This window comes from Strix uralensis, chromosome 7 (assembly GCF_047716275.1).
Source record: "Strix uralensis isolate ZFMK-TIS-50842 chromosome 7, bStrUra1, whole genome shotgun sequence".
Taxonomy (NCBI): domain Eukaryota; kingdom Metazoa; phylum Chordata; class Aves; order Strigiformes; family Strigidae; genus Strix; species Strix uralensis.
Genome location: NC_133978.1, coordinates 11,684,903 through 11,703,328, shown reverse-complemented (window position 1 = coordinate 11,703,328; position 18,426 = coordinate 11,684,903). Strand labels below are relative to the sequence as shown.

The 18,426-nt window shown below is 43.2% G+C and overlaps 1 protein-coding gene and 1 long non-coding RNA gene across 2 annotated transcripts in view; one reads left to right on the top strand and one right to left on the bottom strand.

Annotated features, from left to right (window-relative positions):
• LDB3 (LIM domain binding 3) overlaps nt 1-4,015 on the bottom strand; it is a 130,611-nt gene extending 126,596 nt beyond the window's left edge. The window contains exon 1 of the mRNA XM_074874430.1: nt 3,830-4,015. The gene's annotated coding sequence lies outside the window, so the exon portion shown is untranslated. The remainder of the gene's footprint in view (nt 1-3,829) is intronic.
• Nucleotides 4,016-4,388: 373 nt separating this feature from the next.
• LOC141945607 (uncharacterized) overlaps nt 4,389-18,426 on the top strand; it is a 59,478-nt gene continuing 45,440 nt past the window's right edge. The window contains exons 1-2 of the long non-coding RNA XR_012629561.1: nt 4,389-4,550; nt 13,213-13,343. This is a non-coding gene — a long non-coding RNA (uncharacterized LOC141945607). The remainder of the gene's footprint in view (nt 4,551-13,212; nt 13,344-18,426) is intronic.

Here is an 18,426-nt window from a genome sequence, read left to right as displayed (position 1 = left end):
AGTGCAAATAGTAAAGCAGCTCATGCTGTAGTCACAGCTTCATTTCCTGAGGACACCCTTTGCATAGGTCTCATCTTCTACTGACTTTTAATACAATTGGCCTCTAAATAAGAAAGCTAGTAATCCACCCAGATGACTATTTCAATCCTGCCCTGATTTCAAAGGTGAGAGACACGGGTGTTCTCACCATGTCAAATATGCAGAGCAAACCCAGGAACTGGACTGGTGCAGCAGGTACAGTGCCATCACGACTACGAGCACAAACCTCAGAAAAACCTTCAGTGAAACCTGAGGACGAAATAAACTCTGTGTACATAATAGACAATCCCCTTGTTTTCAGAAGCTTGTGATGTTTAGATTAGATTTTAGTTGCTTTACATAACTGCCTGTTAGACTGTTCCAAAAATCTTTTTTTTGTTTGCTCAAATAACAGTATTTTGTTTCTCTTGGTGTGCCTTTTTCCCTGCATTCTCCAGCCACGTCAAAATCTATGACTTGCTTATAGTTCCCTTCCTTCAGACAGAAGCTATGCTGAGTCAGATGAGGTCACTGGTGTAAGGAGTGACATTTAAATGAAAAAACATATTCCAGGAGCAGGGTGACATTTTCTCTACAGACATCAAAACTGAGAATTGCCCAGAGCTCACCAGGCACCCCCCAGAGCTGTCCCCAGCTGACTGATGGGAGCAGTTGTGAGGAAGCTGGATGGGTACCAGGCTCTGCGGGCCCTGCAGCAGCGGAGAGTGCTGCCACCTCCAGCAAATGCCTCGGAGCCCGAGCAGAGCTGTCCTTCCACAACTACGTCAGCGACGTTACACTAGCGGAAACAATTCACATATGCTAGGAGACCATGTTGTATTACAGTGAACTGACTTTAGGAAAGCTACAACTGCATGCTTGGGAGTGCATAGCCATTAAGCAAATGAAATAAAAACCACTGGTGTCAATGCTAAATTAAGGTGGAAGGAAACAAGTAATGGAAATTCCAATTGTTCAAGTTGCTACTACTTCATTAAGCTGGCCACGTTACTCATGGGTTATATTTTAGCTGCAGTGGCAGATGTGCTCATAGAAGAGCCTTGAATTACTGTTACTGCAGCAAAAATGTTGTATCATTAAGCATTTCAGAAGTAGATTGCTTGAGAGTTTGACTTCTGATCTGCAATAGACTATATATCTTTGGCATATGAAAAGACGCATGCAAGGTCATGGTTGCAACAACATTTTATGTTTCTATTTAGGCAAGTCCAAGACTTGCCCTGCAAAGGAATAAATTATCATTTCTTCTTTGATAAAAAGATCTTCAACAAGCTGGATAGAAATTCCTTAAAAAAAAATAAAAATCAGATAAAAATATTGGCTGCTTTTTTTCTCACCTGAGGAAGTGGCAGTATTGAGAAGGCAGCATTCAGCTTTATGACAGACATGTTCTTTTTGTCCCATTGATTCCTGCACTGGCCCTAGTAAGATTATCTACACTCTTTCAGAAGAGTGGAAAGGCAAGGAGAATGGATTGGGAACATGTGAAGAAACTACTCACCTAGACACATACGTGAAGAAAACACAAGCTTTGAACCAGATGTCTGATACATGTAATCCTAGAGTTTTCCAAAATTTTGAATTAACCCAATGTTAATTATATTCCACATGGAATAATGAGGAAACCTGTATTTGTGGACCGATCTTCATTGCAATCCACAGGACAAAACAGCACATATTCACTATATATTGGCTAATCAGTGCCAAAGAATTTGAAACTTACACGTTAGAGATGTAGAAAGCCTTTTAGCTCCCAATTTCTACCTTGCCAATGTCAAACTGAATATGAAAGTAATTACCGAGAGCAAAGATTTTTTTCCACAAGTTCAGCACAAGTTCAATACTGCTTCCCAAGCAAGACTATTCTACAATGCAAGAGTTCACTACCGTCTCCCTTTCCTTCACCGCTGAGCTCTGAACTAAGTTGAGCTAATCCTACCTGTACTTCCATGTACAGCTTTATTTCACCCATTCAATCAAAATCCTTCAGTCCTCACAGAACTTTGTATTTCTGAGTTCCTCTTAGTCCGTTTATCAAGTTGTTCTAAGTCCTGTATTTTGATCTTTCTTAAGAAGCTAGATTTTCTACCACACTTGGCTTCACCAAATTCTGCTTTGTTGATACCTTTCTAGTAATGTGGCTTGTGGGTCCCAACAGAATATAGTATTGCTGGGGAGACAGGCCAGAGCAATATAATGATGGACTATTATCTCCCTTCTCTGTAATACAATGCCTCCAGAAATGCAGCTCAAACTGTTTACTGTTTGGCTGTTTGCTGCTGCCAGTATCACCTTACCGATTAACCAAATTTGCTGTTTACCCTCACCTCTAGATCCTTCACCATGACTACTTTCACCATTACAAAAAAATGACATTTCACACTTTTTCCCCTGCTAGGTGGCCTTTTTCTTCCTGCCACAACCTCTTTTCACTACCACAAAAGATGATATATGGGTATACACCATAGTGTAGTCACCATACACCATAGTGTAGTCAGACTTGATCTTTAAAAGATTTAAAGGTTTTTTGTAACTATGTTAAACTGGAAACCGTACCTGTGGACAGAAAAGCTACCGAGGGAAGGGAAAAGATACCTGTCCAGACTGTTTACAAAGCCTTTTTTGGCCCTGTATTACAAAAAGACTTAAGTGTATGTTACCAAGTTCTCACCTTACCAACATTTCAGTCATTGCTTTTCAAGGCACCCACTACAGCATGTAATGCTTAACACTTCTATGGCACCTACCTTGCCAAGATATCAAATTTCTTTTTTTAAGGTAAAGAACACCTGTTGTTACCATGTCCTTTTTACATATGTAGGCACAGCGCTCAAGTTTCCGCTTTAGATCACAAAATGGGTCAACAGCAGCAACTGGATGCAGGGCTCAGTTTCTAATACAAGTACTTGAACCAGAATGAGAAGGTTGCAAAATGCATTGCCATTCTGTTTTGTCGTTCCTCCCTGACTCTGGGCTGAAACGAGGAAAGTTTATAGCAACCCTGTAACTGTTGTAATTTGTGCTTTGCTGCAGGGGATCCTAATTGACTGGTTTGGCTTACAGGAGAAAATAGCAAAAGAAAAAAACCCAAACACACACACAAAAATGGCTAAAGAGGCTATGTGCAGATCACTGTCAGCTCCACATGGACTGAGCAATGAATTGATGTCACAGGGCCTCTACGGTGTTGGCTTGCCTCCAGAGAGCCTGAGGTTTGGCACAGTGCAATGAATGTACAACAAGGCTTAGAAGAGGGATCCTGTGCTGTCACTGTAATTTATCCACCGCACAGAATCCTCAAGGATCGCCACACCACGCTGACGCAGCGGGCGTGCCCCTACGCATATGCTCATATGCAGGAGGATGCAAGAGGGCATCTTAAACCGCGCAGACTCCCCAAAGTTAGATGTCAGCCTAATGACTCGCCTACTCATTTCTGCCTTCCCAGTAAAGGCCTTACTGGGTAACATTTTCCACCAGAGAAACTCTTTAAACCTGCAGGGAGACTTCTCACGAGAGCAGGCAGCTCCCGCTGTCCAGCCGCAGCCCCTTCGGCCAGCAGCGCCCGTTCTCCGCCCGTTCGGCCTCCAGCCGGCCGCTCCGCCGCAGCCTGCGCTCCCTACGCAGGCGCGGACCGTCGGAGGCTGCGGGACCCGGGCGGCGTCCGCCGCCCCCGGCCCCGCTCGGCGTGATCGGAGCCCGGCGTGACCGGAGCCCTGCGTGACCGGAGCGCGTCCCCTCGCTCTGGCGCCGGCGCCGCTGCTTCCCTCAGCGCCGCGGCGCGACCCACCTTGCCCACTCGCGGTATCTCGAGCAGCGCAACCGGTCACTCTCGGCTGAGCGGGAGCCCACCGCTCCCTCTGGCCACGCGCCGCTTTAGCGTGTCGCGCCGCAGCCGCGCTGGCGGGCGGCAGGCGTGGGACGGCCGCTCCGCCGCGGCCGAGCCCCCGAGCGGACCGGCGGGCGGAGGTGCCCGCCCCCCGCCGGAGCCGCAGCTGCCCTCAGCGGGCGGCGCTTGCGGCCGCACGCCCCCGCGGACATGCCGCCTCCACGGCCCCGGGGACGGGAGGAGGAGGGTGGGCTGAGGGCCGCGGGAGAGGCGGCAGCGCCACCGGCACCCCCCGCTCCCACGGCGGAGGAAACGCCGCCGCCCCCCAGCCCCAGCCTCCAGGGCGCCCGCGGCCCTTCCGAGCGCCGCCGCGCGCGGGCGTGGGCGTGGCGTGCCCGGGGCGCCGGTGACCGCCGCGCGCCGCCCGCGCCGCGCGCAGCGGAGGCGGCTTCCGCGGGGCCGCCGCGAGGGGGCGCTGGGCGGGCGCGGAGGAGCGCGAGGGTATTTGCCGCCGCCGCCGGCGGTCGCGGAGTGACCGTTAAGCGAGAAACGGTTGCCCGCGGTGCCCGAACACCTTCTAAAAATCCGTTTGTGAACGGAGATCCCCTCTCGGCCTCGGTGGCAGGGCAGGAAGGTGACACAAAGCTGTGGGGAGCGGCTCGGCTGAGCGCCGGGGCAGCAGGTATCCGCGGGGCGTCGCGCGTCTGGCTGCCCTCAGGGCCGCGACGAGGGAGCAAATGGCGGCGGCGGGGAGGGGGGAGGGCGGCGCCCTCCAGAGACACCCGGAACCTTCTGGAAGGCGGCGCGGGCCGCGGGGGCTGCCCTAGCTTCCCCACACTCCCTGCAGCCGGCACCGGGCTCCTCGTTTGCCGCGGCCGGGGGCGGGGGGGGGGGGGGGGGGGGGCAGACGGGAAACTGGAGTCCTGTCCCAGCTCAGCAAAGGCCCTCCAGCATGTGCTGTAATGTCTGGCCGGCTTGGAGCCTGCAGCCTTCGCCCCGCGTTTGCTCGCCGCCAGAACACGTGTGAAATCGGCGATTTCCCCTTACGAAAAGTGGAAGTGAAGTTTCCCCCCCCCCGGTGGTTCACTGGTGGTGATAGCTAATGGTCACTTTCACTGGTTGGAAAAGTTAAACCGACAGCCCAAGAGCAAACAGAGGGCTTGGAAGACGATTTTCAAAAAAATACATAATGAACAACATAATTGCCCACCTGAATTTAAGACACTCAGCCTTGTGGTAACAACGTATGGCTGCTGAGTTTTGTCAAGATTCAGGCTACCCACTGCATACATCCCTCTAGTCAGCAGTGCTATGCGATGTTTTTTCTTATGTTATGCTCCCAAAATTATCTTCTAGAAAGACAGCTGTTTGCTCAGTGCAATAACTGAGCCCCTGCTTCATGAGTTTGTTAAAAAAAAAAAAAAAAAAGCCTGTTCGCAAGCGTTGAGCCCGTGTGGTGCCCCGGGTGAGTCGCACCGGAGGGGAAGCTCCCCGGGCAGGGGCTGCTCCCGGCCGGGCCGCGGGTGCCCTGCGCTCAGCCCCGCCGGCGGGAGGGAGGGAGGGAGGGAGGGGGCTGCGGCGGCCCCGCCGCGGGGCCCGTCAGCACCAGGGACAGGCGCCGCGGCCCGGGACGCGGCGCGGCGGGCGGGGGCTGCGGCGGGATCTGCCCCCCTCAGCTGCCCCCCCCGGCGGCCCGAGCGGCGTGCGGAGCGCGGCGGCAGGACCGCCTCCCCTGCGCCGGGCACACCCCGTGGCGTGAGAGACACCGAAGGGGCCCCGCAGGTGGCGGGCGGGAACACACCCGGCAACTGCATCGCCCGAGTACGCAACGGCCGTTTCGAATACTCAGCGCAGCTCTAGCCTACGTAAAAGGACTGCTGTGGAGGTTTAGTATTTCTCGTTTTATGGAACCTAAACTCTCTTTATTCCACATCTGCAGCGTGACTGTGATGCACATTAAGTGGTCTCTTTTGGTCCGGTACACAAGGTGCACAGATCAGGCCAGGAAACCATGATCTAAATTATTTCTGTATATTTGGCCAAAGTTCATATGGATTGTGGCTTCATGGTAGTTGCAAAAATATCCCACGGACAAGTCGGCTTACATCCCCAAAGGAAACATTTTGCATCTTGTCAAATGCCCGAATACATTGCTTTTCACAGAGCATTAAAGTTACCAATAATTACCACAAGACAATCCAGTTTGTATGAAAGGTTTGTTAGATCTAAGGCAACGTGCAAATAGAGCAGATGAGTTTTACCATGGATTATAAAAGCAAAATCCTTGCAACTTTTTTTTCTCCCCAAAAATATGTCAATACAGAAAATAACGCAGTGGTTGCTGTGGAAGGAAGAAAAGCATACCATAGCATTGTGCACACTCAGCTTTATAGATCACTTAATTTTCAACAGAATATTAGATATTACTTTTTCCAAAATTCATTCACAGATAAAATTATATATCTCATTAGGGAACAAACTGATTATGCTGACAGCAATATATTCAATTTGTCTTTTAATAAAGAAAGTGATTAGAAAATTGGTTTTAAAATGAGTGTTTGTGGCTACTGATGCCTCGAGCCATGGAAATACCAAAGTATTTTTTTAGAATTGCCGCTTCTTACACAGTTATCAGAACTATGAACCATTGCCTGTTAGATTAGTCTTGAGGCAACAGTGAAATTGTGTGGTAAAATGTAAGAAATTTACTTCAATTAATTTATTTAAACTTTATTTACAAGTGATGCTAACCAACTCTGCTGATGATAGATACTTCTTTACCTACCAATTAATGAAAGTAATGAATATTTGCAGGGGGTAACTGTGCAATGAGGTGCGTTTCAAGTAAGTGATTGTTTGATCCTGAAGTTGGTATAACAAAAGACCTAAATATATTTTCCTCTTCTGCCAGAAGGATTCAGAACTTCAAGAGATATTTCATTTTCCAGCTTTGAATAATGCTTTTACCATGCTGTAAGCCTCCCTCTAGTGAAAGTTCATACCCTGTTTGCATCAAGGCTATTTGATTCTCTTTAGGAAGATTAGGTGGGAATAAATGCAGGCAGAATCTGATTTGACTTTCTGTGGCACGTAGCTAGGTACGTCTGTGTGCTCTGTACTAGTTTCATCATATGCTGTATGGATGTGCATTTAAAACTATCCTCAGACCCTCAGTAGTGTGTTTAAGGGATAGGAATTTTGATTGTCAGTGGCTTTTTGCAGTGGGATCTGTGTTAACAAATATTGGAATGAAAATACATGCTTTGTTATCCTTGGAATTGGCTGTAGCTCTTTGTCATCCTTTGAATTCCTCATCGACTCTGCTGTCTCTTAGAAGCCCACTTTAAATAACAAAAGCTGCAAAATGACCACAAGTAATTCTCCTGCAGATGAGCAGGCCTTGTAAAGTAGCATAATCGATGATTTAGGCTGGAAAACATGATCCAGATGGAGAGGAATTATGCTTACTTTATTATGAATAGGGTGATGATCTGTTAGATTATTCCATTCTACATGTGACAGAGAAAATACTTAGATTTAAGGGCTTTAAGCCTTTACAAGGCCTTTAGCAACCTGATTTTCTGCTCCCTGGTAAACATCAGCAAGGAAGACTGCAGATTGGCCCATAATCCTGTTCTGATAAGTGCAGATCAGTTTTGCCTCAGAATTTGTTTTTGTTTGAAAGAGGGTGCAATTCACTAGCTGTGCATTGCTCATTAAGTCAATCAAGGCCAGGGAATTTGGAAATATGCGAGCTCTACCTGCTCAGCCTTCTCTAAAAGACCCTACAAACTTGTTCCCAGAAACTTAGGCCGTCTTTTGGAGGGACAAAACCCTCTGTCCTCTTTTTCTAGCAACCACTAGTTACAGTATTAAACTTGCATTTTAAATAAGGTTTCAAAAATACATTGCTGACCCTGTGGCCTTGGAATAGTTGTGTGAAACACCTTCAGGATCACCACTTAGTACAAAAAGCTGAAGACTGAGAATACTCTGGTCAGACCACCCTGTGCAAACAACCCTCTGCTTTCTGGAAAGTAGTTTACTGGTAGACTTGGCTCTGCATTTTTCTCTGTGACTCACTCAGTGTGATTTGCTTTGACCCATGAGTTTCATTCCAGCCTGGGCAATTTCCTTTCTTGTGAAATTCGGATGGTTCTGTCAAGGGCTAATTCTGGGTTTTCCACGAGTCTTTCTCCAAGTCTTTTGTCCTGTCTTCTAATCACAGTCTGATCTCCCCAACTGTTGCATTAGCTATTCAGCCTCAGATCAGTCACAGAAAGATTGTTTTCCTCATAAACAAGCCCCTTCTTTTTCATAAATTTCTGCAATATGGTTTCATTAGGGTTATGAGGCATGTTAGTAAGCTGTCTGTATAGTTTAGTTGCAGTAACTGTAAACTGAAAACTGTATACTGTAAACTGTACAACCATCACAGATGGAAAAGAATGATTGCTGCCCAATAAGGCTGGCCTCCTCAGCTACTGAGGAGTTCCTCAACAATGATGGTGTTAGGAAAACCAGCATGTAAAGTAAATACACACTGCAGCACAAAATATGGACGTACTTTCTCGTGGGATAATGCTTTTGATGTCTGATCTCATTCCCTGCTCAGCTGAAGGGGTTACAGTTCCGAGTTCAGAAATAAGCTAGTGATGAATGTGGCTTTCTGGGGACCTCTACCTGATTACCAATAACAAGATGCTACCTTTGGTTTTGATGGGCTGTGTCGGTGTTATTTCTCTATGGTGACTTTGATGTGACTGTTCACTTTCAGAGGAGTGCAGAGCCCGGAGTGCATTTGCACTGTCATTTACCCAAACAGTAAATGAGGCCTTTCCATTTGTGGTTGCTTATTGCTTAGCAGTTCTGACTTTCACTGTCCTTTGCACATGCTATGTAAGGGGGCAGGAGGTTCAGTTGTCTGTTCCTTCTGTCATTAGTGAATGAATGAGCAATTTGCAAAACAATTTACAGTTTTCATTTCCCTGTGGTAGAAGACTGGAAGGAATTTCTTTAAAATTTGGATTAGAGATACATTCAATTAAGAGTCTGATTCACGTGGGATTGTAGTTTAAGTTCTGGCATTGGCAAAAAAAAAGCTGCCAAAGGAATCCAATATTTTGGATTTTCAAATTATTTTTTTTCAGAAATTTTACAGAAAATCTTAGAAAAATGTAGCAAACAGCTCAAATGAGCATCATATTTTTAGAGGGACTCTACTTTGGTAATTTTACCCTTGTAAGACAGAGATTCGTCATTCCCATTTTCAGTCTTAGCAGTTTTGCAAAGTTACTGATGTTGCCCACATACAAGAGCAAACAAGCAAATAAAACAATCAAAACATCAAGCTGTTGCATAGAGTTGCACAGAGTTCAATAAACCATTGTGAGTTTTGCTCAAACATAAAAAAGAAGGCTGTCCATGTGGTAACCTCCTTGTCATTTCCCTGGGCTACATTATTAGCATAACATTGCTAGTACAGGGTAAAAACAGGGTTATGGCAGTAGGTAATTCAAGATGGACTGTCAGCAGGATGAACCCCAGCAATGCAGCTTGACTCATAACCCAGGCTGCTTTCATACTTGGGGCCAATCCAGCCTCAAAATGTCAGTGTTGACTACACAATATCCACAAATCTTGTGCTCCAATTTTAGACAGAAGGAAAACTGGAATTCTCTTTAAGTTTAAACGATCTATTTTCAGTTAGTTTGTCTAAATAAATTTTGGCCTCCTAATTCTAGCGCACCATTCAACTCTTAAATACTCAGTTGTAAATGCATGCTATTTGTATGAAGGGAGAAGTGAATCTCTTCCCACCTGTTTCACTCTGTCTCTCTGCATCTCTCGGTTGAAGGCTGATTAATCCACCATTGCATCTTTCTTAAAACATGCACTGCTAATCCTCTGTTTGAGTATGGAAAAAAGGTTATGGTTTGCAACCTTTATGCAAAACCTTCCTAGTTTTGCCTTGCAGCACTCCAAGTGTAAACAACATGCCCATTTACAGATAAACTTGGGCACTGGAGTAAATTGAATTGTCAAGGTCACAGAGGGAGTTAATGACATACTCTGGCTCAGAACTGATTATCTTTGATACTTACCACAAAGTATCGTCAGCTGAGTATCGGTCTTATTCAGTTTGATTACTTGGTGCCTTGATCTGATGATTTGTTCAGTTGAGCCTATTGATTTATCGAAACAATTTTAATTGTGACATCTGAAGATTAGGATGAACTTAGCTCAGAAGACTGTGAGCCAGTAGGCTTTTCCAAATAAGAGCTTAACTCAAGCACTGCTTTCCCGTGTGCACTAAAAATTGTGTGAGCTCTAAAATATACATTCCCAGAGCCTTTTAAAAGAGCTGTTTACAAAGGGATAGATGACCTCTAGATTATCCAAATGAAGAAAGACTGCCCAGCTCACCGACTTTTAACAAACCAGAATTAACAAATATTTTGCTCTGCTGCTGATACATTCACTGCATCAGACAGTAAAGGAGGGGCAAAATGACCCACACTGTTCTGAGAATTTTTCATTTAACTGTAAATAGAACATGTGAACGGGCTCAATGGCTTTTCTCACAGTGGCCTACATGTAATGCTTTGGCCACTTCGTAGTTGCAGGTAAAGGTGATGATTTTAAAATAAACTTGGTGGCCACTGGAGAATGACTGCTGGTATATGTTTTTTCTTCAAAGGGTAGCATGTTGATGCCCCACCTTTCAACATCCCACAGAATTTCTCCTGGCCCTTCAAGCATAAAGTAAATTTGTTTAACACCACCACCTCAATAGATAACCTGTAGTAAGCTGTTATTGTAGCAGTATGTCTGTTAAAAGGGGAATAGAACAAACTAGACTGAAACCTATCACAACAGTTTTCATTTAATACATTTATGCTAGCAATCTGTCCTGCCAGTTACATAAATCTACACAAGAGAATATGTGCAAAAGCAAACATTTGTTACTTAACATCAGTTAGGAGACTGTGGCCAAATGCTCCAACAAAATACAGTGGCGCAACTGCTTCAGATGAGGGCTTGGCTATTTAATAATGGTTTAACCAAAGTCATCTCAGTTTTCATTCACACATTCTTCCTTTCTTAGTGTTTTCAGTTGTGCTGGGAATAAGGGAGGAACTGAACTCAAAGCAAGAAGGGCAGAGTAAGCTGATTTATCTTGATTCTCCCAAGTGGTAATTTTTTTCCTATTTGGAAGGTGTGTAGGAAGATTGTTTCTCAGTTGAGAGGAAGAAAGATCAGGAATGTCTTGATGGTCAGATGCAAAATGTACAACTCAACCTAAGACAGGAACTGACTAATTGGCTATGTCATTTGCACTTGCACAGTTTTCGTGCAGTAAGCAGAATGAAGGAGTGGTAGAGAAAGGCAGATGATGTCAAAAGAATGTTCTTGACTATGTCTGTTCAATCACAATAAGTAAAATAAAAAATGAATTTAGTATGTAGCTTTACTGGCAATTTCAATAATAAAAAGTTTGTTTAGGGTCAGCCAAACTTTCCAACTCAGTGTCAGTGGCCTAGGGAAGGACAAGTAGGATACAAATTCAGGACCCTATTATATGAGTAACCTGATTCAGTTCCCCCATGTTTAAAGGAATGCACTAGTTAACAAGAACAGAGCTTCCAGACAAGTCAACAGGAATGTCTTTGTCTTACTCCTTATACCATTTAACTTATTTTGTTCCTCAGCCCTTTCCTTTACATGTCGGATATCAGTTGTAGAGGGACTGGAATGAAAGTTCCAATGAATGTGTGCTCTGTGATGAGCTTTTTTCTTTTGATGAGATCTTTCACATTAGAGATCAAGTGAAATAATAACAGTCAAATTATAACTGAAGTCAACTACTTCTGCTGCAACCAATGTTTCTTAAGTAGAACCAGGCCACTAGCTCTTGGAGGAAGCAGAGAAAGACAAGTGCCTACAAGTTAGTCATATGTTGAAACAGAAGCATTATGGTGCCCTCTTGACTTGTCAAATCAACCAATATTTTGAGTGTAATTTGTACTGGATACGTAATAGCTGGGGCTGTAGTGTTAGTACTTAGGCTGAGACTTCCAAAGGGTTTCAGCTGCTGAAGTTCAATTGAATATCCTTTGCACAAACAGGATCCTTTCTTAAATCTCTGTCTCCCATCCTGAGAGATCCAAAACTGGCGAAGAAATACTAATACTGTGAAAATCTTAAGCAAGTAATCACTAAGATGTGAAGTGCTTAGTAAGGGATGTTGCTTTATTGCCATGGGGCTTTTTGGTTTGTTTTGTTTTAAAATTTTTAACTGACGAATCCAGAACTGATTTGAGATCCCTGTGAAGTGGTTTAACTGTCATGATTTTCTGTTCAGAGAATTCTCCTTAAATAGTGGATTAGAAATTACATCTCTCTGAAGCCCAGTTTTCAACAGGATCCACCTCCTGTGGCTGAATCATTATGCTGTAAGTCCCTACCGGTATCATACCGTTCCTACCTGTATGGCTGTTCTGGTAAGGCATGTGGCCCTGACCATCTTATGGCAAAAGAAATGCACTGATCTTATCTAAACCCAAAGCCTAGGTTTCACAGAAATGGCTTCCAATGATGTTGGACAGTCAACTGTGTAATTTTATTTTTAAAAGCTGTAATTTAGACACCTCACACTCTTGCCATGTTCATGACCTGCTCTAATAAGTGATTGCCTTTGTGCTGTGACCCAGTGAAAATGGAGCAGGTTCAGCTGTGATGGGGATTCTTTCTATTTCAGGAAACAGCACAATGAAGGGAAGCTGCAAGGCGCAGCGCTCAAATGCATGCTGTGGCCTCCTTAGCCCTGTCTCTGAAATCACTGTGGTCTGGCTCCTACATATGAGAAAAAATCAAGGAGGGTTGAGTCAGTGAAAGAAGCAAGGAGAAATCTGACACAAGATGGTAACTCTAAGTTCCTTTTCTGATAGTGGCCCACAACGGGAAAGAGAAGAGGCATGTTTCATATGAAGTTACTGTGTTTTGCAACACTTCAGGATTCCCTAGCTTATTTACAGTCACTTTATTTTGATGCAGTGCTAATGGGTATCCTGAACGGTGTTTTCTTTTTTGCTTCCTTTGCCTTTGGCCATCCCATACCATGACAATTTGGGGTAAAGCAAACATTAAGTGGGTGTGATTTATTGAAATGGAGTTTCACATGACGTTTCATGGAGTTTTCATGTTTTTAATTCCTTCATTCAAAACAAATGGTCTCCACAGTGTCCAAAGAGAACAGCTTTTACTGCATGAAACTTATTTCTCATCTGACTGAACATAATGATCCAGGACCTGAAAGATTGGTGTGTTTTTTTCTTTTTCAGAGGAATAATTTTCAGAAGGAATCATCTATGCAGTAAACACGACCAACCACTGAGCTGCCTGATGCTACTACCTCAACTCTGTCCTTCATCAGATTAAGTTCTCTTCTTACTTCACTGAGCAGCAGCAGAAAGTGAGTTTTAACCAGTGCATCTGGAAAACAGCACTTCAAATAAGATGTATCAATACACATTAAGGGTTCTGCCATGTGCTTCTGTTACTCAGAGACTTCAGCTGAGGACAGCAGCATCAAAAAGATTCATATTTTTAAATAACAGTTGAAGGATTATTATAAACCCAGACTCCATCTGTTTACATACTAAGGTGGAAGCATGCATGGTTTCTTTAAAAGCCAGGAGGGGACTGTGTTTAATTACTGCTGGCTTTGGCACCTGAGGGCATTGGGGACTGCTTGGAAGGGGGTACTAGAAGTGTGATCTAGTGAGAACTAGAAGATGGTGATACTGCTGGGAGGGCTTGAAAGCTGGACTGCTCCAGGACTGTCTCTGGGGTGAATGACAAGGAATGCTTGACCTCAGGATCTGCCTGGAACAAGGGAGCTGAGATCTGGGCTTACGGGCACTCAAGAGATCAGGGTTTCATAGAGAAGTGAGGTGAGAAACATCTATTTCATGCCAGGTCCTTGGAAAGGGTAGACGAAGGCCTCCCCTCTGGGTCTGTGGTTTAACTAGCGAAGAATTGACTGGTCACTCAGCGTGGAGAGTAGGGAAAACGAGAAGAATCTCTAGGAGATGTGACTGAGCTGAGCAGGCTCTGTGCAGTCTGCGCAACAGGATGAAGGTGAGCGGTGGCATTGGGAAAAAACTTCTAAATTCAGATCTGAAACTGTTGGTTAAAAAAGAGAAAATTTTTCTTGGTTTGTTTTTTAAACCTGTTTTTCTTATTTTCCTCTTTTTTTTAAGTGAACTTGCACAGCATGTCTAATACAGACAAATAAGAGGAGAGGTATTACCCAAAACATTGAGGTATATTCTATTCTCTGGTTATGTGTTTACAAGTATGACCAGTCAAGTGTATATTAGTACTACTTGAAGTCTGATGGAGAACTGATTTCCTTGAAGTAACAGTTTGGCACTGGGCAATTACCTTAAGAGAAACCAGTGCTCTGTGGTAATAGCCACATGCTCCAGGCACTAGAAATGCTTCTGTGAGTTTTTGAGAATATAGTCTTATTCTTTCCTTCATTCCTTCGTTTTATGTCTGAGCCTCACTGTATTCTTAACACTTGTTGGAGTTCAAACTTTGATGAATTGCCCTACTTTAAATCCTTTGACATTAATGGAGGCATGAAAGTAAAAGCTGACCTTGAAAAGGGTAGTTCATGTCTGGACAGGACAGAAACAATGATCTGATGTTCAGAGCACGCTGCACTATGCAGTTTTCTCTGATTTTCATTCTAGGCAATATCCAGGGAAGGTTGTGAAAATCTTGTTGGTTTGATTTTGTAGTGCTTTGTCCTGTTCATGTTGTTTCCTGGATGACACTGCTGGTCAATGACTCCCTTCTTCCACTGACAATTTTTGCCCCATTAATAGAGCAGAAGACCCTAAAAATTATTCTCTGTCTGTTTGACATTGCTGACTTCAAGGGACAAACCTTACCTATGAGGCTAAGCCCTCTTTCAAGGATCCCTCTCTTAAATCATCTCCTGTTAATTAGTTGTTTCTCCCCATAGATCTGTTTCAGCACCTTCTCCACAAATAGTTTTCCTTTTTGCTTATGTACCATAGAGCAAAATTTGATCCAGTGATTTTTAATATTCAGCTTCCTCAAGGGAATACATTTTTACATATCAGGCTCTTTGATCAAAGAATGTACACAGTTGCATGGTACATATTTTTATTAGTTACATTTTACCATTAAAATGCTTGATTCTACTTGACTCGTTACAAAGTAAAATATACCTGTAAATGATAACTGAAGTCAGTGTGGTGGGCATCTGTATATTATTTCTGTTGAATAACTCCTGTTGAGAAAATGAATTGCTATGCATCCCTTACCCACTTCAGTAACAATCTCTGACTTTCATATGTAATAGTATACTTTAGACTTTTTGATAACCATACAATAAAGGAAGAAAATGTGAGCAGTGGAAAAAATAAATTATATTTCCAGTTGTGAATCTTGGAACAAATTGCAAAAGCTAGTTGAGAGTAACTTTGTCATGATGAAGAGCATATTACCTCTATTTAACAGGTAGAAATACTGGTATATGAGAAGATTAAGTAATTTTCTCAAGGTCACACAGAAAGCATGGGGAGAAAAACAGAATCTTGAACTTCTGATTCCAACTTTTGTGCGTTTTCTCAGGACTGTTCTTTCTCCTCTTTCTAAGGGTTTGCTATACCAAAGTGCTTACTTCTTTCTACATCAAATCACAGTAGGCCTAATAACCATACAGTTTGCAGGCCAGCTTATGTATCAGTATTAACATTGGCTTTAAAAAATGTGAAACTTAGGAGATTTATTAATGTACAGTTCCAGCAGTAGAACAAATACTAGACTGGAAAACTTTTTTAAATTCAGTAACTTTTAGTACTGACATAACATACTCTTAACTCCTTCATGTTAATTGTGTGTTCTGAGGGGTTATGTAAAAGTTTATGGACATGATTAACTTTAGGCATGTGAAAAACTTTATAAAAATCAGTTATACTAATCCAAAGGGTGCATCTGGGCACGTGTAATACATTTTTTAAGTACTGGGGCTTTTGAAGGAAGTGCTGTTACGTTAGAGGTAGGGTGACTTTCTGTGTGACACTTTGGGCATGGCACTGTGTGGAAGGGTATGGATTTTCCATTCTATTTTTCCAGTCAGTGGAAAACATATAGCAATTGTAAGCATTGCCCATAAGTGTTCCCCAGCCTATTCAGGAAATGTTCTTTATGAAACTTTACATGGGAGAGCTTGTGCTATCCAATGATGTAGCCTCAGATTTTTGTGTCTATTTCTGAACCATCTTCTTGTATGCTCGTGGAAGTTGGAGTTTAGTCTAAATGTTCAGGGAAATGGATAATGGCTTTGTTTTTACCTTGTGGGTAAAACCTCATTCACAAAAGTTCCCCTTAGGAACTTTTTTACATATGTGTCATGTTCATTTTTTTAGTGGCTGAAGCTAATAATTCATAACAAAGTAGAATGCTGCAGTTGGATAATAATATTGAGAGCAGATTCTTTGCAAGAAGAAAGAAACACAAAGCTATGGTAAAACTTCCCATTACTAATGTAGGAAATAACTATCTCCAGAATAAACTGTAATATTAGAAACTCACATACGACTCCATAAAAGAAAACACCAAACAATAATGGACTAAGAGGCACATGATGAGCTTTACTTTCAGGTTATGTCTGTGTTTGTGTGCTGAGACAGTTTAACCTGAGCTGCAGCTCACTCTGCTTTACAGCATACCTAAGGCTTGACTCAAGCCTAACAGAGTTAAAAAGAGTGTTTCTACAAATTCTACTTATCTTTCAAGTTACGGTCATCATCATAAGACCTACTTAGGCCAGTTTAGCTGTGAATTACTGTGGTTCTGAGTCATAGATCTGATGAATTATGACTGAGTATGTATTGTAGTAGCCCAAGTGAAAGTGGGTCTTAGAAAGGTTCTCCCACATAAAGTCTCCTTGGCAAGGAGACTTGGTTAAAATTGGTTAAAATTTTCATGAAAGTAATCAAAAATATCTTTGGTACTAAATCTGCATCAATACTGCTGTTTGTGTAAGTTTAAAAATTAACAAAAAAACAACCCAGAAAGGATGGGAAGAAAAGTTTACTGTAAAGAGGAAGGAATCCCCTTTTGTTCCACTGGTCTTACTATTGACCCCCGGTTTCAGGTGAATCTTAATCTTGAGAGCCAATTTCATTGCCAAAAAGTGTTTGTAGGTAATATGCGAACCCACCACTGTGAGGCCAGCTTTGTAGCCTAATATCACAAGATCCTGACACCTCTATACACAGTGAGGTGATATCAGTGTTTGGAAAATGTATTAGCATTTTCCTACACTGACATGACTCTTGCAGCATTTGCTTTGCTCTGTGAGCCAGGTACGTAGATTCCTGTGCTGTGTCTCCAGCAGAATGCTGCTGCTGCCAGAACAGCTGTAACTAAAAGAAGTATTTTCCTACCAAAAAACTCTTCTTACTACTGCTTGTGTTGTATTACACTGTTAGGGCTAGATTTGTTCTAGAGAAACTTTTCTGGCTTTATTAAGCTTACACTGATGATCTACTCAGTCTACTGTCCTTAGAAGGGATGTAAGTAGGACAACTTATAAATCTTGACAACCGTGAACTTTGCATGAGTTTGAAAATGAGCATTTAGGTTACAAATTTGAAGGGGTAAGGAAGGTATAGTAATCTTTTTGTTCTACATGAAACATTTAGTGTATGAGATTGTGGCCCATGTCTAGGTTTGCTAGCATAACAATACTAATAATTGATTTCTTTGTTTTAAGACTGTTTTTATATAAACCTACTTATAACATGGGACTCCTTGCATTCCTATGACACTAACAATTGCAAGGCTACAAGCACAAGTGTTTGAAGTGAGATACCTGTTGCTCGGCCAGTGAAATACCACTGTCTGATACTAACAGGGCTTTGTAGATAAGGGCCCTCTCTCAAAAGAGCCCTGTGGAAATAGTGGTTTCAGAAGCACAGGCAGACAGATGCCCTGGCAGAGTTACTGAGGGGGTAGTATCTTTCACTGAGGGATCAGAGGATGAGGGCTACATTGCAGCACTTCTTGGAATGGCCTAAGTAAAAAAGGGCACCAGTCACACTGAGAAAAATGGGAATACATGCGACTTACCCATGTTATGCCCTAAAGAGCTGTAGAAACACCCAGGAAGCATTGGAGGTGCCTTGTTTTTTTCTCGGAATGTCAACCTTGCTGTTGTTTTTGCATATGACTTCAAGAAAAATACTCTGCTACTCTGTCTTACCTGAGAATGTGTGAAAATTTATTCAATGTCACATGCTATGATGACACATTTTAGTCCAGTGGGGGATGCAAAACAGCTTCCAAAATGAGGCTGTAACCTGCAAAACATAGGGACTGAGATCCCTGGCAATATGTGAAAATTGGAAAGATTGGCAACTTGTGCCTGCTGCCTTATGCAGCAGTACTTCAGTCTTGACTTGCAGCAGCCTTTGATTACACTGGCTCATGGCACCTTCTTTGCAGGACCA